The sequence below is a fragment of the Dendropsophus ebraccatus genome, chromosome 3, assembly GCF_027789765.1.
Source record: "Dendropsophus ebraccatus isolate aDenEbr1 chromosome 3, aDenEbr1.pat, whole genome shotgun sequence".
NCBI classification, from domain to species: domain Eukaryota; kingdom Metazoa; phylum Chordata; class Amphibia; order Anura; family Hylidae; genus Dendropsophus; species Dendropsophus ebraccatus.
In genome coordinates this window covers 11,972,803-11,978,802 of record NC_091456.1, presented here as the reverse complement: position 1 = coordinate 11,978,802, position 6,000 = coordinate 11,972,803, and the positions used below count along the sequence as shown (strand labels likewise).

The following is a 6,000-nucleotide window of genomic DNA, read 5'->3' as shown; positions in this document are numbered from 1 at the left end:
CAGAAGCAGCCCCTGTCACTTACCGATCGTGACACTGCGGGGGTCCCGATTGCTGTTCCGGACTGCCGGAGGTCTCTTACCTTCCTCTGTGTGGTCTGATAGGTGCTCTGCTCATTCAGTCTGCCACATGCAGCCTCAATGAGCAGAGCGCCAAAACACTGATCAATACTATGCCTATGGCATAGCAATGATCAGTGTAAGCAATCTATTCATTGCATGTTAAAGTCCCAAAAGCCCCTCCCCCAATAAAAATAAAATCACCCCCTATCCCATTATACAAATACAACATATAAAAATAATTAAACAAATAAACACATAATATACCGTAGCGTGCATAATTGTCCAATATGGTATTAATTAAAACTAGAGATCATGGTACAAAAAATGACGCCCCATACAGCCCCATAGGTGAAAAACTAAAACCGTTATGAGTCACAATAGGATCATTCTATTAATAATTAATTGCAAATAAAAAGCATTTCATTAAAAAAAAAAAAAAAAAACATTCTAAATCTGAGTAAACCTGCATATGGTTGTGTTCGGACTGACCTATAGAATAATAGTGTCATGTCGCTGTTACCATATAGTGCATTACGTAGACACAGGAACCCCCCAAACGTTACCATATTGCATTCTTTTTTACGATTTCACCAATTTATATCTTCATAAATAATATATTTGGGATTCCGTCATACATGTTATGGTAGAATGAAAGACGCCACTACATAGTACAACTATTCCTGTAACAAACAAGCACTTACATGGCCCTGTAGATAGAAAAAGGAAAGTGCTAGAGCTCTTAGAAGGGGAGGAGGGAAAAACAAGAACGCAAAAATCTAAATTGGTGCGGTCATTTGGGTCATTTTGGGTTTGGTCCTCAAGGGGTTAAAAAGTAAAAAAAAAATGAAGTTTTTAAAAATATGACATAGCCCCTCCCCTGATAAAAGTTAAAATTACCCCTATACCACTTTATATATAAAACACATAAAAATAAATAAATAAATAAACATATAACATAGCATGCGCAATTGTCAGATCTATTAAAATATAGCAATATTATTCCTTTAGGATGAATGGCTTAAACGAGAAAAGCAAAAACAAATTCAATAAAGAGCAATCAAAACGTTAGAAATCCCAAACAGCCCTGCTGCTATGGCTCTTAGAAGGTGAGGAGGAAATGCAAAAAATAAAATTGTGCTGGTCCTTAAGGAGTTAATATATGAAGCTATCCATGTTTGTGGTAATGGGCGCACCATACATATCTAATATAGGGAATTATATCACTTAATTGTTGCTACCTACAGTCAATGTGAGTACGGTGGTTTTGCTATAAACAATAGGCGCATCATTTCTACATGTCAGGAGGAAAAAATTTTAGTTAATATTTTACTAACATATTTATTTACTTACTTTACTTATTTTTTACATTATTATTATTTATTTTTATTTTTTTTACTATTTTAAGAAATATTTCAGGATTATGGCAAAGCCCAGTGCAGAATACATCTGGAAGGGTTCAGACTAAATGCCCGGAGCTGTCAACACAGGTCAGCTAGGAATACACTCAAAGTTTCTAAAGCAGCTGTGCAAACTGTTCCTGCAGGGTTTATGTAAAGAATCCTAAGGGACAGGGCCTGCATTGTGAGTTCCGGAACTCCACTAATCCATTGCTGGTTCTTTTCTGTGTTATAAAGAGCTATCATCTTGCATAGTTACTACCATTCATACCTGCAATCTATTACAATGGATCACTCTACTTTCTTTGTTAGTTGTCTAACTTTTTAAAAAACAAAATTGTTGGGGGTTCCTTAGCTTAGGTTTATAAATAATAGCCTGTAGAGCCGTGACCTTGAGACGTCCCCCGCAGAGGGTGCAGACATCTTATGTCACAGACTGCTTGATGTAAATAAGTAAAGTCTTCACATTTCTGGGGAAAAAAAAATAGCCATCAACAAAACTGAAAACATGTGTGGAAACTTTCTTCCAACTAGTGGGTATGTAAAGCTTCCCCTGAGACAAACTTCACCTTGTTCTTCTGCATAGAGGAATAGGCTGTATGGTATATTTTGGGCTGGAACTCTCCGATATGACCTTTCCTGGAACTAAAATGTCTTCATGGCCGGCAGACGCTGGATCATCTAGATCTAATCAAACAAAACAAGAGTCAAAAGCCTCATACATGTGGCAGATCTTGCAACCATTTAGACGGAAGAGAGGGAACCCCGCTCCATCCTGTCTCTTGATGTATTTGAAAGGGTGGAGTGGGGTTTCCTATGGAAAACATTAGAGGCGTTAGGATTGGGCGTTAATTTCATACCCTGGATTAAGTTGCTGTATTCATACCCCTCAGCGAGAGTTTTCATAAATCTCCAGTCTCCTGAAGACATGCTAAATATCAGCTATACTTACTGTATCCGGGTCCAGTCTCCTGAAGGCTGCTATATAACAGCTATACTTACTTGTATCCAGGTCCAGTCTCCTGAAGACAGCTAAATAACAGCTATACTTACGGTATCCAGGTCCAGTCTCCTGAAGGCAGCTAAATAACAGCTATACTTACTGTATCCAGGTCCAGTCTCCTGAAGGCAGCTAAATAACAGCTATACTTACTGTATTCAGGTCCAGTCTTGGGAAGACATGCTATATAACAGCTATACTTACTGTATCCAGGTCCAGTCTCCTGAAGGCAGCTATATAACAGCTATACTTACTGTATCCAGGTCCAGTCTCCTGAAGGCAGCTATATAACAGCTATACTTACTGTATCCAGGTCCAGTCTCCTGAAGGCAGCTACATAACAGCTATACTTACTGTATCCAGGTCCAGTCTCCTGAAGGCTGCTATATAACAGCTATACTTACTGTATTCAGGTCCAGTCTTGGGAAGACATGCTATATAACAGCTATACTTACTGTATCCAGGTCCAGTCTCCTGAAGGCAGCTATATAACAGCTATACTTACTGTATCCAGGTCCAGTCTCCTGAAGGCAGCTATATAACAGCTATACTTACTGTATCTAAGTCCAGTCTCTTGAAGGCAGCTATATAACAGCTATACTTACTGTATCCAGGTCCAGTGTCCTGAAGGCTGCTATATAACAGCTATACTTACTGTATCCAGGTCCAGTCTCCTGAAGGCTTTTTAGTCTTGTGTGGTTGAAAAAAGAGACTAAACACATAGGGGGACATTTAACAACCAAAAAAGTTGTATTTTCTGGTGGAAAATGGGTAGATGCGAATAAATTTATATATTATATTATAAGTTTTCGCATCATTTTCAGCCAGCTTAGGCAGGGGGAGGGGGTGGAAAGGGGGAAGCGTGGACTCAAGGTCCGCTTAATTTATTATTTTTCACGCCGTAAAATGATAAGGAAACCTATGCCAGCTGTGAGCTGGCGTAGGTTTATTTGGCGCTCACACTGGTGCGCACGGGATTTATGTAGATGCAGTGCGCCTCTACATATATCAGCAAAATGTTGGCGATGTGGAGACATTTTTAGTCTGGGCGCAGAAAACGCCGGACTTAATAAATGTCCCCCATAAAGTTTTCATAAATAGCCAATAACCAAGGGATTCAGATTGACAAGAGGGACTCAAGCTCTGCTTTTCATTTTATATATATATATATATATATATATATATATATATTAGTGTGAAGACTGAAAGGCTCGGAAGATATTAGCGGATTTGGGGTAGGAGGTAATTAGAATATCCAGCTATTTATCAAGGATCGTGAACAAAACGGATCCAAGACATTTCGGGGGAATCTACCAAGATCGGCGTACTCAGACACTCGCCTAAAATTAGGCTCCACCCCTTTTACCTGAATGAATTCACCTGAACGCCTCTCACTGAATCCGGATTGCTGTGCACCCGATCCTGCGCCTGACGTACCAAATCTACACATACTTCCAGCAGGTGTAGATTTAAATCATGATTTACGCCTGCTCATCATGGTAAATGATGGTGCGGGAGGGGATACGGGGAGGGGACTTCTCCCTGGCGTACACCCCTGCCATAAGATTTAAATATGTCCCCCTTAAGAGCTTTTCCGACATAAAACTAACTTGTCCTTTAATGCACAGGATACGGGAAAAGCAAGAGACTGCAGAGGTCCCAACCTCCGTACCCCCCGGTGATCTCCAGATCTGCCTCCAGCTCGGTACAGCCACAGGTGCGGCACGTGACCCGCGGCTCTATTCATTCTCTATAGAGCTGCCGTGTGCTGTACAAGGCTCCATAGAGAGTCCGCCGAAAGTAGAAAGACCATCTTTTCTGGCAAATTCAAATTCGGTCATGGAGGCATACTGGTTCCGTATAGCATCCCGCAGCACATTTGCCCACAGATGATGCAGCTGTAGATCCTAACTAAATATTGTTGGATTGGTGATAAATCTGATAACTGGGTAGACAAGGAAGCGCTGCAATCTGGTGAAGACATTGCTGGAAAATTCCTGCTGAGAAATGCCAGATGGGAGGTGCGGCAGCACATGTGGCTCCAGGATTTCCTGCACATATCGCAGAGGTGCTAGCGTCCCTTGGGTCAATATTAAGGGGACTGACTGCCATACGGGATGGCTCCCCAGACCTTACACCAGCAGCTGGGACAATGTGTTGCTTTACAGCAAAGGTAGTAAATAAAGTGTCCCTGTCGTTATAACTTTCAACATCTAAATCAGGGATGGGGAACCTTGGCTCTCCAGCTGTTGCAAAACTACAATTCCCATCATGCCTAGACAGCCAAAGCTAAAGCTTCAGCCGTCTAGGCATGATGGGAATTGTAGTTTTTCAACAGCTGGAGGGCCGAAGGTTCCCCATTCCTGATCTAAATCAACAGTGTGAAACAAAGTTTTCAATATTCATTCTTTTTTTGTTTGTTGTTGTCATGCTGTAAAACAAAGTTATATTTACCAGAATGATTCTCTTTAAACTCTTAAATGGTGGTCATGAGTATATACACGTTACGGCTGTGTCCACACCTACAGGATCCGCTGCAGATTTGATGGTGCAGATTTGATGCCGTGTTCAGTTATTTAAATGAAATTTGCTGCGGATCCGGTATCGCAGATGATTTTCTGCTGCAGATCCGCAGCAGATTTCATTTAATTAACTGAACACAGTTATTGTTATTCCCACCTTCCCTTTTTCTTACCCTACACATTGCTTAAAGTGTAATTGTCATGTTTTTTTTTTTTATTGCAGAAATCAGTAGTATAAGCGATTTTAAGAAACTCTGTAATAGGTTTCATCAGCCAAAAAAGCCTCCTTCTGTACTCAAGAAGCAATCTCCCAGCCTCCCCCCCTGACTTCTTATCTGTGCATTATCAGGCAAACACGTCTTCATTACAGAGAAACCAGTGAAGATGGGTTCTGCTCTCTCCATTATCTCCAATGAAGGGGGGAGGGGGGCGAGGAAGATGAGGGAGCAGGAAGAGGAGACATGAAGGTCAGCTGTTTGTAGACTCTCTGGGCTCCTAAAACGCAGGATTCTGGGGTCAGAAAGGTCAGTGCTTATCTATGAACTTACTGAGAGAAGATTGCAGGGTGTTGTGCTGTGCAGGACTGCTCCGTGCTCAGTCACTCCTAACAGCCCCTCCCCTCTCCATAGCCACATAATGGAGACAGAAATCCTGCTTTATCTGATGTGAGGGGGGAGCTAGACAAACTGCTTTTTCAGTACAGAAGGAAACTCTTTTAGTACATAAAACCTATTACAGAGTTTCTTAAAATCGCTTGTTCTGTTGATATTTATTGTTTTCAGAAAAATGACCCTGAAATGACAGTCCACCTCCTGGTTTCCTCATTGGGCGGCTTCTTCACTGTGATTGGTCCTCTTCACCAGCAGCAATAGTCTGTATTCTGCTGTTCTGTGCTGTGCTCTGCTGTACTGTGCTGTGCTCTGCTGTTCTGTGCTGAACTCTGCTACACCAACTCCAACAGCTGCACAGCTCTGGGAGCTGTCAGTGTGATGGATTACTGCAGAGATAAGGCAGGGGAGCT

The 6,000-nt window shown here is 41.6% G+C and overlaps 1 pseudogene; it reads right to left on the bottom strand.

The window, feature by feature from the left end:
* Positions 1–1,881: 1,881 nt before the first annotated feature.
* Positions 1,882–6,000, bottom strand: part of LOC138786404 (solute carrier family 25 member 3 pseudogene) — a 73,047-nt pseudogene continuing 68,928 nt past the window's right edge.